Source organism: Lates calcarifer, linkage group LG17 (assembly GCF_001640805.2).
Source record: "Lates calcarifer isolate ASB-BC8 linkage group LG17, TLL_Latcal_v3, whole genome shotgun sequence".
Lineage (NCBI taxonomy): Eukaryota > Metazoa > Chordata > Actinopteri > Centropomidae > Lates > Lates calcarifer.
In genome coordinates, this window is record NC_066849.1 from 22422421 (window position 1) to 22440026 (window position 17606).

The 17606-nt window shown below is 39.2% G+C and overlaps 1 protein-coding gene across 1 annotated transcript in view; it reads left to right on the top strand.

Annotated features, from left to right (window-relative positions):
- Positions 1-17606, top strand: part of lrrc7 (leucine rich repeat containing 7) — a 112982-nt gene that overhangs the window by 20256 nt on the left and 75120 nt on the right. The window contains exon 2 of the mRNA XM_051077515.1: positions 1666-1948. The gene's annotated coding sequence lies outside the window, so the exon portion shown is untranslated. The remainder of the gene's footprint in view (positions 1-1665; positions 1949-17606) is intronic.

Genomic DNA, 17606 nt, shown 5'->3' on the forward strand with positions numbered 1-17606 from the left:
GTGTGTATGTGTGCTGGTATCTAGGCTATCCCTCTCTGTCTCTAATCATAATCATACATTCGACACAGGCCTTTGTCTCCATAACGAACCTCACAATGACTCACACGGCGTTGCCATGGTGACGAGCATCCCCACGTTATTGGATGTCATTTGGATTACTTGGACAGACAAACTGACACACATGCAGGCCGCTGCCACCGTTATCTCACTGTCGGTTCGACTCACTGTTCATTTTTGCCACCGACCAAAAATTAATTCTACATTTGCAGAGCAATACTTGTGTTTAATTTGTGTTCTGTAGAGATTTACTGTGGAGTAAATGAACTGACTGTAAACAAGGGAGAATGATGTACAAGTTTGTGCTGAGAGCACAATCAATCATGGGGCTCCTCACGTTTAATCATCATGCGTGAAGGGAAATAAACAGAGCCTTTTAAATACTTGATTCTAATCCATTAAACTCGTTAAGAGTCACTGACTGTTATGCAGAGTTGTTATTGAGTGTTCCTCAGGTAACACAGAAGATTCATATCATATTCAAACCACCTCTGGAAATCTGACATTGATTAAATGTGTTATTATTTTGTTAGATTGACTTAAAGTGCAGAAAAAAAAACAGATATGGCTTTTATTTGATATAGAAATAAAAGTGCAGGCAGGAGGCTGATGAAAGAAATCCCACGATGCAGGGACAGAAAGTCATCAGTATTTATAACCCCTCATTTCACTCTTTACTGAAGACGACTGCTGTTGTCTTTTTCTTTTTCAGTGCCAAAATTCACTTTGTTATTACACACAGATGTGACAAAACATCAACCCAACAATGTCACACTGAGATTTTCTGTTTGAGTTTTACTGTGTTAATGGAGAGGAGAGACAACTATTCTTTTTACTTCAAGTGACAAAGGAAAAAGGGTTTGGAGTCAGCACAAAGCTTTTATTATTTGAAGATTTCTAAATTATAATACGTTCAGTTTTTCACTGTTAATATTATGACAGTTCCTAGTCTTTCTTTTCTAGTTTCTGTTTGGTCCAATCAATCAATAGTTTTTTAAATAGTTGTTAAAAATGACTGCATATCTCACAATATGTCATCAGGTTTTTACTTGATACATAAAAATCCTGCCTCCAGGTAGTGAAAATACAGCAATGAAAAAGGAAAATAGGCTATAAAGAAAGGATAGCCACAACGTTACTTAATGAGAAATATGTTGTAATAATGAGAGCAAATTTTAACATAATTTCAAGAAAACTGGCTAAATTAAACAAATGCAGATTTTCCTCCACCGCTATTATGTAAATATTAGGAGTTGGTTTTTCAACATTAACAGCTGGTGGCCCCAACTTTCTAGTAGGGTGAAGGAAATGTGGCATTTATGTTTGTTTCATACATTAATTTGAGGATTGTTACAGTTGTTACAGTTGTCTCTACTCTCTGATTAATCTACTCAGTCGGTTTGCAGTTTGTTGCATTTCGCTTTTCACATTTTTTACACTTTCTCACTAAGTGTAAAAACATTTTGAGAATTTTTTTTAATAGCCAGGGTTTCCACTCAGGGGTTTTTTTGTGCAATTTGACACCTGAAATTTAAAACAGGTGGAGGGAGGTGGGGCCTTGCTAATAACTGACTCAGAAACATAACTTTCTTCTTTCTGTTCACACAGGTAACCTATATGAAGACAACAGAAAAAGTTTCAACAAGACGACTGCTACTGACTGCTTAACGAACGACAAACGCATAGGAACATGTTCAGCAGAGCGTGGTACCCATAAGGCCTTGCAGGGGCCCAGTGGGCAAGGGTTACAAGGAGGCAGAGATGAACCTGACCAACCACAGGCCGTCCCCCGGGGATATAAGCTCCACCCACCACTGATCTCCAGGGTGACTGACAGCTGGACCATCGCCTCATACACCGGCATCTGAACCCTCATTGGCCCACAGTACAGGTAGGAAACACGGAGAAAAGAGGAGCTTTTGTATCTCAAGTTCTCAGAGTTGCTTTGTCAGTATCAGCAGCTTTTCTAATTATCACCCTGTCACCAACTGTCAAGCGGGAGGAGGGGAGACAAAAAGGTGAGCTGAGGAGTGAGGAGGATGAAGTGTGTGAGGTAGGAAAAAGGCTGGAGGATTATGTAAGCAAAACCAATAATATGACAATGATATTAGAGTTATAAAGGAAAGAGGAGGTAATAGGAGAGAGTTGCACTCGTCTGTACGCATGAAAAGTGAGAAATAGTTAGATGAAGAATGAAAAAAGAGAGTTTAAGAGAGAATTTAAAATCCTGCATACTTTCTCACCTTAGCACCTGGCAAAACGTTGTGTGAAGTGGGTGTAATTGTCGCATTTTATGGGTTTTGGAAAGACACAGTCTTTCCAGTTGTGACGTCAAAAAGGTCTGAGAGGAGGGGGTTCTAGGTGCTCAAACAAGCACTTAATGTGAGGCATACTGAGGCTCCACTGCACTCAGATACATTTAGATGCGAAGCTATGTAGTGAGCTAAACACACTTCCAATAAAAAGTGAAGAGGAGTTGCCTGCTAAGTTTTTACTTGAAGCAATACTGAACCTATAGAAGCAGTACTAGGATTCAGTGCTAGGGTTTCCATATCAGAAGAGATGTAGTCTCATAAACTAAGAAAACCAAATTTACAAAACTAATGATTAACTGTCAAATAAATAATACAAGTAATATAATATTATGCCACAAACACAAACTTTTTAAAAAACCTAATTTACAGAAAAGAAACATAGTTGAATATAGCAGAGAAGATAATTGTCAGCAATGTTTTTTTTGTTTTTTCGGCTTAGTCTTATATTGGTAGTAAAAACCCTGCACACATACACTTGTGCTATGATAATGATATATGTGATAAAGCAAAATCATGTTCATATATAGCTCAGATGATTCAACGGGATGTTTTACAATAACTGAGCCGCTGTTGTTTCCCCTGAATCTGGTGGCTAAGCAGCACAAGAACACAGGTACTCAGGTGACAGTGAAATAGCAGCTGTGGCAGCAGCAGTAGCTGCTGGCAGATTATTTTTGTTTTACCATATGAGTCAGTGAGGTGCAGGGGAGACTTTTTAACACAAACTGAGTGAACCAGGATGCTGATAATTAAAATGTGACAAGTTGATGCAGGAGCAGTGAGAACAGTTGCATCAGTTGTATAGAGCTTTTAAGATTCAATTAAAACCAAGAACAAATCTTGTGTAACATTGCCCTTGATCACATGCTTCTGAATTGCTCTTCCTTTGGTGCATGCATGCATAGCAAACCTCACGGTAAACATGCCTGGAAATTGTGAGATATCTTCTGTGGATGGGACCGTTGCTCAGGAGGTACAGTGGGTCATCCACTAATGAGAAGGTTGGTGGTTTGATCCCTGGCTCCTCCAGTGCTTCAGCATGTTGAAATACCCTTGGGCAAGATACTAAACCCCAAATAACATCTGTGTGTGTTGGAACAGTGCTGAACAGCTGTGTGAATGTGACTTGTAGTGTAAAGCGCTTTGAGTGTTTTTTAAGAATAGAACAGCTCCATTTGGTGCCCAAAATGCTAAGGTTCATTCTCAGGTGGCATAAATATGTTGAGTAAATTTCATTTTCTAGTTTTTGTGTGCGCTGGGAATTGTTGGCCTGATGGAGGAACCGAATTTTAATAATTAAGCTTAATGCGAACTACAAATATCCAGGACAAATAAATCATAGAAATCTATTACTTTTCCATAGCTTGTGTACAAAGTAGACTCTAGGACCAGATGGCTGCATTACAGTATAGCTTATGGAGTTTCAGTTCTCTTCAGGGGCTGTTTGTAGAAGAGTTTAATCCTTTTAGACGAATGAAGATCCCGAACAAATGTGACAAGTAGATTGACATATATTTTGCATACAAATGGACATTTTGAAGGTGCTAGAGAAAACGTCAGCACGTCAAACCAAAATTATTTGGATTAATCCACTGGGGACAATGAACATGCAGATCAAATGTCATGGTAATTAGACTAGTTGCTACCCAGATAATTCACTCTAGACCAAAGTATTGGATCCTTGAAAAAATATAGAAACTGTCTATTGTCTATATAAGTTGTCTATTTTAAAATATTTTGTATCAGTACTCTCCCCAGTTAACAATGCATATTTTGAAATTTGCAAAGAACATTTCACTACAATACTTGTGTATTGTTAAGATGGCTTAAACTATTGTAAAATATCCATATTTCTCCACAAACCACAATTTTGGTGGAATGACAACTGGCCAACTTTATGATAACGACAACAATAGAGCCTTTGTTTGATGAACATGTTAACCAGACACATAGCTAAGTCATGTTCCCCATGTGAACAGACTTTCTCATCAAGTTTCCAAATGTCTGCTGTGGGAACAAGCATTCACAGACAGAGACGAGTCTGTCAACAGTTGGATCTCTGACTAATGAAAAATTATTTCCCACTGTGCTCCTTCCACATCCTTCAGAGCAGTTTACTTTCATATCTGAACAGAAGGAACGGATCTTTCTCAGAGTTTTTTGTACTGCCGAACTACAGACTGAATCCTTATTTAACTTTAAACTAAAACATTGCTGGATAAGTATTTTGTGCTTTCATGAGTTTGACTTCCAACAGGGAATTTAAAACAGAGAAACTGTATGTGTGTGTGTGTGTGTGTGTGTGTGTATTTATTTTTGAGTGGGTGTTTGTGTGGGTGTACATGGGTCAAGTTAAGTGTAGCAGCCTCATTGTGTTTTTTTTCCCCTCTGTCTTTCGTTTCTCTTCCTCTCTCGCTCTCTTTCTCTCCTTCTCTTCTTCTCTCTATCTGCTGCTGCCATGGAAACCAATCCCACTCATCCCTGTTCGCTGAGTCAGGAAAAGGAGGGTGTAGTTTGTCTGGGGTGGTCCTGCTATCAGAATCACTAGGTGGCATCTCAGACCCATCTTCCAAACAGCATCAAGCTGCTTGTAGCAGCTTGGAGATATTGAGTCACAGTCAGCTCTCAGGACCAGCGTTCACTGATGTCTTATTTGGCCATCAACTGTAGCTCCTCTACCATTTTGTTTAATGTAGTTATAAAGTTTTAAAGATCCCTCGATGAAAGATGAAATGGGCACTTGAAGTTCAGAGAAAACTGCTTTTTTATGGAGGAAAGTGCATCTTCAGTGGTGACCTTATACTGCACTTAGAGGCACAACTGCAAACTTCAACCAACAAAGTCGTCACAAATATTTTAACAACCCTGCCTTTCCTTACATCATGTATCAGGGCATCATGTATCATTCTCCTTTTTACCTCTGACTTAACTTACAAGCCACTTGTTTTGAAAATTAATTTGTGGTTTCAAAAGGAGTAAGGAACTATCTCCTGGTGAAAACTGACTACATGCAGCTTCCCAGTGTCTTGTTGTCACTGTTTGGTAGCCAGGTTTGGTACCATCATGCTGTGCTCACCAGTGGGATCTGACAAACCCACACTTTTGCTCAGATGTTGCACAATCTGTAGGTGCTGGGTGTAGTTTGACTGGGGTGGTCCTACTATCAGAATCACTAGGCTGCTTTTTTATCAAGAAAAGGTTACAGCAGGTAACTACAACATTTAATTACAGTTATGTTTGCCAAGGGAAATGCAACATTAGTGAACCTGAGGTGTTGTTAGGTGTAGTTTTGAACTCTGGCTAGCTGTTTCCCCTGTTTCCAGTCTTCATACTTAGCTAGCCTAACCACCTCCTGTCTCTAATTCTGTACTTAACATATGGATGAAAGTGGTATCAATCTTCTTATCCAATCTTGTCTTCTAGAAATTACATTTATATATAACTATTTTCCCAGTTGTGTTGTGGTGACAAATTTTTTGAATGAATGAAGCCCTACATTTATGAACTGCACTGGAGTTGCAAGGTGGTGGAAACGTTCCTCATAGTTTCTTTAAAATTGGCTGGCATTTAGCTTTTAGTTTTTAGGGAAAAAAATTGGAAATTCCTAGAAAGACTTCAGAGCGTTACCAGTAATTTCAAATATGTCCTGTCTACTGCTCAGTAATACTGTGTTTACCAAATGGGGGGAATCACTCACATGATATTGAGTGGATCCTCAGAGATCCTGCAGGGAGGAGTGCGATTAAAAGTGTCTAGATAAACTTTATGCACACTGATATCAATGTATTCCAACCAGCCAGGCCGAATCAACTGTATCTGCAGGCTATGTTATAATTGGCTCCAGTGCTGGTTTTTGTTTATCTTGCCAAAGAAATGTACACACGCATACAACCACCTCACCTCATGGGAACTATGTTTTTCTCATCCCCCACAGGCTCAGTGGGGGGACTCACCGACATGACTGAGCTGTAATTAACACAATGCAAAGGGTAGAGTGTACTCTGGATGGTATGATTCACATCACACAGAAAAAAGTAAAAAGATTTGAGAAGCAGTATATGTTGTGGGCAATATTACTTTTGCAATATTTCTGATTTGTGTTTTTAGGGTAGAGCGCTTCTTTAAATAGTTCTCTTTGTAAGTGGCATTTGCTGTAACGACTCCTTTGTGATTGCATTTTGTTCTCCATAAAAGAGGACTGTAGAGCAACAGTGAACAGTTTGGGCAAGTCTATAGTAATTGAGGCAATTGCAAATGAATCTCATGGGACTGAATCTTCAGTCTGAGCTGAACTGAAGAGAGTTAATGGCTTTTGTGAACAACTCCTGTGTGACTCACTCCTGGGGCCACATTACAGGAACATCTGAATGAGAAAAATCCTATCTTAATCCCACTTAAGAAAGCAATTTAGAGTTTTTCCAAGACCGAGGTGTTGCCGGATGTGCTGTGCCTGTTGTTAGTCAAGCTGTAATATCTGCAAATCACCCTCAATCTACAGCATAGATGTGAAATAATTTGATCTGATACTGTGATTCATGATTGACACAGGGTATTAGATGGACCTGATGACTAGAACATGGTTCTTCCGGAGGCCGTTTGTAGATGTTTGCGTGGATGTTTCTCAGTCACTGTGCTTGATGTGCAAGTGCACACACAACAGTTAAGAAATCATCTCTTCTGCCTCTGTGACCTGTGATTATCCATAGCACTCTTGCACCTGCAGAGACATTTATCTGTATAATTCCATCCTAAGAGAGATGATCTGGAACAAAGAGAAAAAAGTACTTTAATAGCTACACACAGTTACAGTTGATTGCTGATGGATGCTTGGCTGTGAAAATGAGTGAATGAATGAAAGAATGGCTACAGCAACAGATTTCTCTCTAAACATGCTCAGCAACATTTCATGGCTTCAAAATCATTACTGGCTTCAAAATTGCAAACATCTTCAGAAACTTGTTAATGTTTACGACGCTGTGTGAATGGTCGATGATGACAGATAGCACAATATGTGTAAAATTGTTTGAAATTCGTTAGGCTTTATTTCATGTAGTTGAATTTGGTCAAACTTTACCAATGTCTATCTAACTCAATAAAAGCATGAAAAGAACTTTGCTATTTGTGAATCTAAATAGATAAATTCAGCACATGTAGTATTAGCACCATTATGCCATTGTTTACTGATAATGACATTACTGTTTTATTGTGTCTTGTAATGACTTGTAACACTACATACTACAGTGTGCTGATGTGTTGAACGACCATGTTTGATGTGGCTTATACATATGGTTGTAATTTGATTAAGGCGAGAATGTGGGTAAGGCGTAGCCATTGTTCTCATACTCTGATTAAGATAATGTGATTATATGCTTAGTCAAAGCATAATCACAGTAACATATTGTTGTTGTTGAGTGACAGTGACATGAAAAAAACAGGGATAGGGGCAAAAGCCTAAGAAAAGGCATCTCGTGGAGCTGCAGAGGCAAATACCAGTGCTCATGCGTGGAAACAGATGCAGAGAAGTCTGTTAACATGGAAGAGAGGGTGTGAAAGTAGCCAGGGCTGGGACATAGGACTGCCTCCTGTTATTGGCTAAATCATTTTAGGGAATTCCCTCTTTGGCCAGATTACAGGCCATTTGGAAAGTTAATCTTTGATTTATTGGAGTTTGCCCAAATTAATTTTATGGGTTTGTTGAGCACCAGCGATAGAGTCTTGCAACCAAATTTAAATATGGAAATTTAAATGTAGAAAACACCCAAATATTAGAGCTATGTTTCATTTCAATTAACTTTGTCTTACCAGGATAATTCACTCAGCTACAGTACTGTTTTCCAGGGAGTCATGGGCACCTGAACAAGAAGATAAGATGATTAAAACTACTGCATCTTCTGTAACTGTGTGTCTGTGTCAAGATTTTTGTTTCAATTGAAAGCCTGTATACAGCCTATAGGCATATTATTGGAGAATAGAAGTCTTGTCACTCAAGGAATTTACTGCTCCTGGCAAAGAAATAGTCCTGTACATAACCCCCCCATCAACCTCAGCTCTGAAATTATTGGCAAAGCACAAAGATCCTCACATCCTCAAAAAATTTCTAAGATTCTCAACAGTCCCCACACGTTCATGATTACTTTAAGCTATTGCCATAAGGAATGCATTTTTGACTGCCTGCATGTAAAACAAATAGATGGATGTTTGGTTTTACTCCACCAGCCATTACACATGTGAGCAGCCACAGTACAAGAAATGGTCAGTTTATCTTGCAGACTGATAGATGCACCTCTGCTTTTTAAAGCTACACAATGCAACTTTTGCTGCAAAAGAAGCAACACTGCCCTCTGCAGCCACAAGTGGTAATTACAGGACACTGGAGCGTTGAATTCTTTTATACTCCGAGTTCAAGTGGTTATGGGTACCGGAGGCAGCGTGCCCCTAGAAGTAACCGTACAGAAAACAAAGCCTATAATTTGCCACTAATGTAAAATCCATTGAAGAGGATGATAACTGATAACTGATGAAAAGAATTACCAAGCAAGCTTCCTCTGTGTGTGACATAGTGCCATTCAGTGTTATGCACTTTACGCAAGCATTAGGCACTTATCTTGTGCCCAAGGTACATAGTGCAAGAGCAGGTGTTCATGGCATGGAGTGGGAATGAAAGAGGGGCCTTTGTCCCTATTGCAAGTCAATGTACCACCAGAATGATTTTGAAGCTGGTTTAAGGTAAAATAGTTCTATTGTGTTGCTTTTCTAGTCAATGAATTGGCTAAGTGTAGTTTTGTTTGCAAACTCGGTTGCCTTAAATTGCCCTTTGAAGGACAAATGAAGCATTTTGAATTAAGTACATACTAAATAGAATAGAATAGAATCTTGAAAGGAGTGTATTCGTCTATTTCTCCTCTATCCATCTTCATCTCTCCATTCGCCCTCTGCCGTCTTCTCTTCCTCTCCTCAGGTATGCTCTCTTCCTCAGCGATGGCAGGAATGGTCGCCATAGCAACAGAGAGCCTACAGTGAAGTGAAAGAGAGTGTAAAAGAAAAGAAAGGAAAAGAGACAGAAAAAGGAGAGAGGGGAAGGAGGAAGGAGGAGGGAGGAGGAAAACTTTAAGGTTGAAAGCGGCACTTCATCCGTCTCTGCCTCACAGCGTCTGTCTTTCTCTCTACATCTGTGTTTTCTCTTTTCTTTTCTTTTTTCTTCACATAGATTGGTTTCCTGGAGCTTCTCCTGGAGCTTTCATCTGTTCCTTCTATCCATCCCTCCAGCTTTATCTCTAATCCTTCATCTATCCCTCTGTGTCCTGGAGTTAAGGGCCAATTATACCTTCCGGGTCTGAGAAGCACGGTTTATGATACACACAACCACACTTTCCCCTGTGTGTGTGTGTGTGTGTGTGTGTGTGTGTATTATATACAGCAATACTACTCCTCTATTGTAAACAGGGACGCATGGATTCTTGCTTGAGGTAAAAACTGCTTGTTAGCTGCATTATTTACTTGCTGTTTTCGGATGTTGTGGGTTGATTTAAAGCAGGGAATCAAAGTCTCACAGGGTGTGTCTTGACTTGAAGTCTGCCTCAGTGTTATGTGGCTTTCACTCTCCTCTTTCTGCTGTAATTTAAAGTTTCTGAAATGTAAAATGAATACCATCAATTTAACTTAATTCGAAGCTAAAATACCCAACAGAGATGAAGATTTTAAGAGTCAATGGACATTCACATCACTTAAATGGAAATGATGAAATGTTTATGTCCTCGTGTGGTGCAGGCTATGTGTTGGAGACGAGGGGAGAGAGTGGGTATTTGTGTGTGTGTGTGTGTGTGTGTGTGTGTGTGTGCGCCTCTGTTTTAATCTCATTCATATATTCATCAGCAGGCAGAAGTGCTGACGCAAGTGAGAAGGAGAGGAGGCATGGAAGTGAGAGGCAGAATGTGTGAGATAAAGTGCAAGGAAGAGAAAAGAAATCCAGAAATTCAACTATCCATCCGTTTATCTATCCACCCAGAGTGCTAATGGTGATATTTGATGTATATGTTAGACATACAGATGACAGAGGGATGGGGCATTGAGAGACTGGCAGTCAAACTGACATCGCAGCGTATCCAGCTCTCTGTTGTGTCTATCCCTGTTTACTCTTGTGCTGACAAGACAAAGAGAGAAATGCAAGAGAGGGTTAGTGCACAGAAATCAGATATGACAGAAGTCAGGCAAACTAGAATGGAGAAATTATTAAAAGTACAGATCAGAAAGAGAGGAAAATGTAACATATAAAGAGAAAGGTGATGACTAATTCCCTGACCTTTGACCATGTCATTCATTACCCATAATCCATTAAGAGCATGACTGCACTGAATCTCACAGCTAATCAGGTATGACATGCGTCTGTTCATCACAACTGTAAAGGGATGTTACACCAGTTAACAGGATGACATTGGATAGTCAGTAACCATCACATGGAGATCTACACAAGAAATAACATGTATTGGTGTGTGTATGGCTTTATGTGGTCTTCTTTTGTGTGTGTGTGCCTTGAAAACACTTAAAACAAGATCATTCTGTGTGATTGTTTGGGTTATCTTTATTTATGCAGGAAGGTACTTTGAATGTTTAAATCACAATAGTATAAATGCTTCATTCTGATAAAATGGAGACTGTTCTCACAAGAAGTACCCCAAAATAATTTATGTTTACGTTGAAGTAGCAAAGCTCGGTAGTGGCAGTAGCAATTATAACGGGTGCAACGTAGGAAGTTGTGATGTTATTATAGAGCAAGTCTGCGTAGGAAGGAGGTTTGGCGTGGATGGATGGGCGGGTCAACAAAACATCTGACTTGAACACAGGAGACAGCTGTTCATTTCCCATTTATATCAAAGGTCAACATGACAACAGCTTGTTCCATAACCATGTGTTAACATGTGTTTATTATAACCAAACATTAGCAAAAGAATTGTCTCATCATAAAACTGATTTATTCTTCAGCAGTGATTTGTAACAGTTTTGCACACAGATACTTGTCCTTCTGATAGGAATGTAAGATCAAGAAATGCTTGTATGTGTCATTCAAGAGGACATGGACAGCATGTTTTATCATTTAATTTTGATGTCTTATAGATATGCTGTTTGTGACAGTTGCTAAATTTACAGAGTAAAATACAGTGTTCATTTAGCTTAGACTTGCCAGACAGAGATCAAGAGCTACCTTTCTCCTCTTTCATTCCACCCACCACTAAAACTGTCTTAATTCATAAACTTTGAGAAAGAAAAATAAATGTAACTTATATATTACAGCTGCATAATTGTAGATATCATATATATTTTAAAAGTACAAATTAAATTATAAAACAATGCATTTGCTAAATTTGATACTCGTTGAGAGTTGGCTGTTCTTATTTGTGACCTAAAAATGGTGGATAGGTCAGTCTTAAATAGATATTGTGCAGTTTTATTTGCATTCATTTAGCAGTGTGCTTTTACAACTGGAAAATGGTCCTTATTCATAGAAATATTAATTATAATAAAAGTGAAGATCTGTCTATATAACACAAACCTGAAGAGACTTGTTTGAACAGCAGCATTTCCTGGAAGTGAACTTGTTTAAAAATCCTGGAATGAAAATCACAACACCCTGAGATTCACAGTGACGAGGAGCGCAGATTTGGACTGAGTGACTGCACCCACCTGCAGCTCAGTGTTGGAAGACTAAAGCTGTCATCCTCTGTCACCATCCAGCATGAGGAGGTGGACTCAGAGGCTCACATCCTTCAGTGTGTGCAATCAACTACTCCCCTGTTTTATCAGCTAATTGTAGCTAGGACACTTGAGTGGTGCGCAGGGGAGGTAGCATTAAAGCTGGACTAGTTAAGAGGCCTTGACACGCTTCACCAAGCTAGTAAAGAAGGCCATCACTGATTTGGGAGGAAGGGCATTTTCAGACTTGGGCCATCTGGACCTGAGGCTGTTTTCACTAAAGCAGTAAGCCCCTTGCGGCTGTGGTTTACAGTGATTTTAGAGCAGCTAAAGGGGGTTTTAGGCCACTAAAACTCACTGAATGAAAGAATGAATGAACACACCTGTGACTACACTATCAGTATTATATCAGTATTAACTATCAACAATTTCCTGCAAGGGATAAATAAAGTATTTCTGATTCTGATTCTAATACTTAATGTTGAGTACTTTACAGTGGCTTCAGATACCGTTCAGCCAATCATAATCAAGGACCAAAACTATCTGTTTTATTAAGAGAGTTTTAGTGCTGGTGAAGTGTGAAAAATACATAATATACAACAGTACCTCATAACTTTATTGATTATATTTTGAATTATTGATCTGAATCTGCAAAGTAATTAGTAATTAAAGTTACGAAAGAGGACATGAGCAAAAGAGGAAGTCAGATGATCTAATATAAACAGCAACAAAGTCTGTGTTAGGAGGAGGAGGTTGGGGTGGATGGATTGGTCAGCAAAACACTTTGACACAGGAGAAAGCTGTTTATTTCCCCTTTGAAACTGATCTTTCACTGCAGTTTCTTTAACAATAACCATGCGTTTATTATTAGATGATGAAGGCAAGGTAGCAGTTGTAGGTTCACCTGTGAAGCATACAGCCCAGAGCTGGGATGCAGCTAACTTTGCCAGTAGTTGTTGAGATCTCTTAGACAGAGAAGATGTCACCATCCTTAACAGGGCAATGATTACAACACATTCTGGGATATGATGCCCAATATTGTTTTCCCACACAGCAACACATTGAGGTGCTCTGCTATTGAGAAAAATTTGACAGTGTGTTTGTCTTTTTTGCTCCAAAATAAAAAACAGCATCTTATTTGAAAATGACACAGCTTCAGTGCTTAAAACTGTTGTCTTAATCCTTAATCATCCTAAATACAAGAACCAAGTCGCCACGCTTTACTGCACCCCCAGTTACCTAGCAACACCCATTCACAAAAAGCCATATAAGGCATAATGCAGTATGGAGGCTGAATGTACACTCAGATCCAGAGAGTCAGAGGACATTGTAGAAAACTCAAGAGTCTCTGGTTGCTCGGCAGGTTGCAGTTTCTAAGACCTAAGAAATAGTTATTTTGGATCATGAACCCATCATTTTACATGCTAGGTGGCCCAATTACAAGATTTTTGTTCCTCTAACACATCAGGTCTGTCTTAAAAAGAGCCACACTCAAGGATTCAAGGTACTTTAAGGCCTATAGTACATGAGCTGGAACTGCTTTTGCATCCTACTCTGTCCATAATACAATATCTCTGTCATGCATTGTTTCAGTGTACCATGTTGTTTAAATACCAGCTCCCACCTACCATGTAATCCCATGTATTTCCCGTCTTTCCTCGCTGTGTCTCATCCATTGTCAGTCAGTCGCCTCAGCCTGCCGGTCAGCCAGCCAACCCAACCAAGCAGCCAGCCAATTAGTCATCTCAGTGGGAGCAGACTAAAACTTGGTATGTTCCCACACCTAATACCTAACAGATCTTAAGGCTTACAATACAGACAGTAATGGGAACTGTGCACAAGACAGCTTCATAAACTGTAGAAAAAAAATAAAAAAAATAAAACACTGATTCATGAAAGTGTGTTTCCATAGCAACCATGGACATTTCATATTGGCAGGAAGAAGATTGTGGGACAAAGCTGCCTACTGTTCTGCTCTGCTGTTGTCTTCTCTTGTCTACTCTAATCAATTATTGTTGTATTCTTAGATCATTGTGGCTTCAGACTTGCTGAGGACAAGAATCACTCAGATTATACAGGCACTCACAATATACTGTTGATCTTGACAAAATGTAACTATTTTAAATCTGAATAGATTATAATTAAGGAAAAACTGAAGCAGTGGCACAGTGTAAACTACACTATTGCTGTTTCAAACTCTTTTGCTATATTTAGAAACATTTCAGATGTTATTCCTCAAAGGAAATTTCTGACAAATGAAATTAAAAGTGTTTTTTTTCTCACCATGGGGAACAATATTAATATGTCTGCTTCTGAAACAGTTTATTGCAGATTGGTAAAACTGATGCTGATGCATTTACTGTTTTCACCTGAGGCATAAGCAAATTAAACAACTGTTTAGGGGCTCATAGCCACCAGTGGCTTCTAATACAAGCACATTTACCAATGTTAAGTTGTCAGGTCATGTGTTTTGTCATAATCTGGGTGTTTCTTTACACACAATGATCTTTATTTGTACTTTGCCCTTTCTGCAAATGGGAAACAGTACTAGAGAGTTTTGTTTTTCTTTTTTGGAGTTGAGTTTTGGAGTTGAAGTGGTGCAGGAAAATGAGTTGGAGACAGAGGGAATTCAGTTACACAAATATAAGATAGAGCTACCCATTAGTATTTTATATTGGTACTTGTTCATGTGCCTCATGAAAGGAAAAGACACATTTCGTCTTTTTCTTTAGGTGCACAGCAGTCAGGATTATCAGGCATGGGGAAATATGTGCAGTGTGTGTGAGTGTGTGGCACTGCTGAGATTGGAGTTGAGTTAGTGTCTCCATGAATCACATTATGATCTCATATCACTTATTCATAGATCTATGAATTATAGAAACCTCAGTGAATTGTTCGCCTATATGCACCATGTTGCTGTTAATGTGTGCATTTCTGGGAAGTGTATGACTGCGGTCTTATATAGTGTCTATTTGATATTTAAGGTTACAGTTTTACCCAGTTAAGGAACATTAGCGTAAGTATTGTGTTGTTTAATATAGTACTATATGATGGACTTTCTGTGAGACCTGTAGTACTCAAAAATTTGTGTCTTGCCCTTATCCTTTTTTGAGAACTGTTAAGTAACATTTTCCCCAGTGGTATTTTTAAAATGGTGTTAGCAACACATTAGCTTTGACAGCTAATATACTGGCTAGCTTGGTTAGCAGTGATTTGATTGCAGGAAAAACAAAGATCACATATCAATAGTTACAAAACAGCTCTATTATCTCTAGTACCTGCAGATAATAATCCAAAAAGGGTACTTGGGGAGCAGATAAAGACGTGACAAAATGGCTGATGTAAAAATGTCAGTTAAACTGCCGTACAACTCTGTCAGTAGTGGTTTCTATAGCAACAAAACTGCCACCAACTGCTGATGGCAGAATAAGGTGCATTCAGTACTTTGCAGCTTCCTGATTTTATTTTCTCCCTGGTACCAACTGATGCCACACACTTTCTGGGATTTTACCTGTGTGAACTTCTCATTACATGTCTGCAATCACATGTCAAGTAGAGATGAGTTTGGCACATACAGTGGCAGATTTGAAGTCATAGATGTTCAGTGGCAGCAGTACAGCTCTGTTGAGGCATACAAGTCTGTTACAGTTATATTCATTCATGCCTCTTTTAGCCTTGAATAGTTCTTAGATGGTTTTTCTCTGTTTGGACCTGATGCTGGAACTGATTTGAACTTGACCCCAGGTGGCCTCAATTACGGCTGCTGCTTCTCTGAAATCCAAACCTCGTAATGTGGCTATTGATCCTTCAGTGCCTTTGCATCTCCCTGCAAGATTTTGTTGCCAAGTGACTTTGGCTAATTCACTGGAATTGTATTTGTTGCTTGGCAACATTAACTTAGTGAACATCTTAACAGGAAGCAACTATTGAGGCTTCAGTGATTTAATGACACAACTCTTTTTGTTGGCTCTGCACCAGACTGTCAGTTCGCCACATGACATCCTGCTACCTGCAGGGTACCATCTCATACTCATATTGTCTCTCTGGGATGCAGTGTCTCTCTCTGTCTGTGTGTGTGTGTGTGTGTGTGTGTGTGTGTGTGTACACACTTAATGACACTATTCTCTCAACAACCACCCTCCCCTGAGACACACACATGGTCTTATCTATGCTCTCCATGACAGTCATTGACAGTGACAAAGACAGAAAGAGACACATAGCCCTGGAGTCCTGTGCTGAATTTACCGAAAGCTGCTTAAAGTTTGGACAATGCAGTTTTAACTTTAATTTTTGTTACTCTATCTGCAGAGCTGGGAATCCTGCCCCTGTGATATTATGAGCATCAGTTATATTTTGAGCTAAAACTCACAGAATATGCATGACGTGTTAAAGGAGGTACAATTTGGTGCCCAAAATAGGGCATGTCTCTAAATGTACACCTGTGCGACCTATGCTTTATAGCAGATCCATGCTTGGCTCTCTAAACTAGAGCTGCCCAAAAATAGGGCCTGTGGGCAAAATCAGCTGAATCCGAGCTGCCTGAAATAGGACCTGTGGGCAAAACCTGGCTCTCATAAAATGAGTTTGGCCCACCAAAGTGTTACACAGAGTGTAAAATGGGCTGTTTCTCGTTTATTGTGTTTAAATTTGACAACTTCCCATCTTGAGAAAAGGCACCAGTGAACCTTATGAGTCGTTCAGTATGTTCATTTTAAGCACCAACATTTTATTAAACCTCTGAAAATATAAAAATTGAGGAGAGCTGGACTGGAGAATTGAAGAGAGGGACGTGAGGTAAGAACATTGAACGAGGTGATTTAGTCAAAAATCTTTTCTCAGTCATCAAGTCATAACTCAGTCAAATGTTCACACACAGACTTGAAAAACATGCTGATATCATTCAGTGTGACTTACCCTTCCTGAAGAAGTCATTATCTCTGATGCCCATTGAGAATAAACATCATCAATTTCACCTACCTGAACTTGCTTGAGATTTGTCACATTTTTAAGTTTTCTTCAGTATCAAAGCAATCCAGTGATAGTCGTCTGTACATCCATGAGTACATTGCAAACAGGAGCTGCTCATAGCTAATTCAGCATACTTTTAATGGTACAGATGTGAAAAAATGTAAACAAATAATTGTATATTAATAAAGAAAAAGCTGGGCTCATAGGAGAATATTAGTACCTACCTGTAGCTGACATTACAGCAATCTTTTGATGAGCTTTTGACACTGAACTGAAAAAAGTAAAATAGAAAGTCAAGCAGCTCCTCTTGTGGAAAAAAACTCAGCGATCCACTTCAAAATACAAGGACGTCGCTACAGAAGAAATTTCAATTACAGGAGGAGCAGTGAGTTTGCAAAAAAACATTAGATAACTGTGGCTGAAAGTGAAAAATTCCCCACATACACACTAGATGCGATTAAAATCATTGACTAGTGCAGCCAAGGTTAAAATCTCCTCACCTCCCATAGAGAAATAAATCCAGTCCAATTGGGGTTTTAGTCTGCCAGTGTTGTCTGCAGAACTCAGAACAGTTCTGAG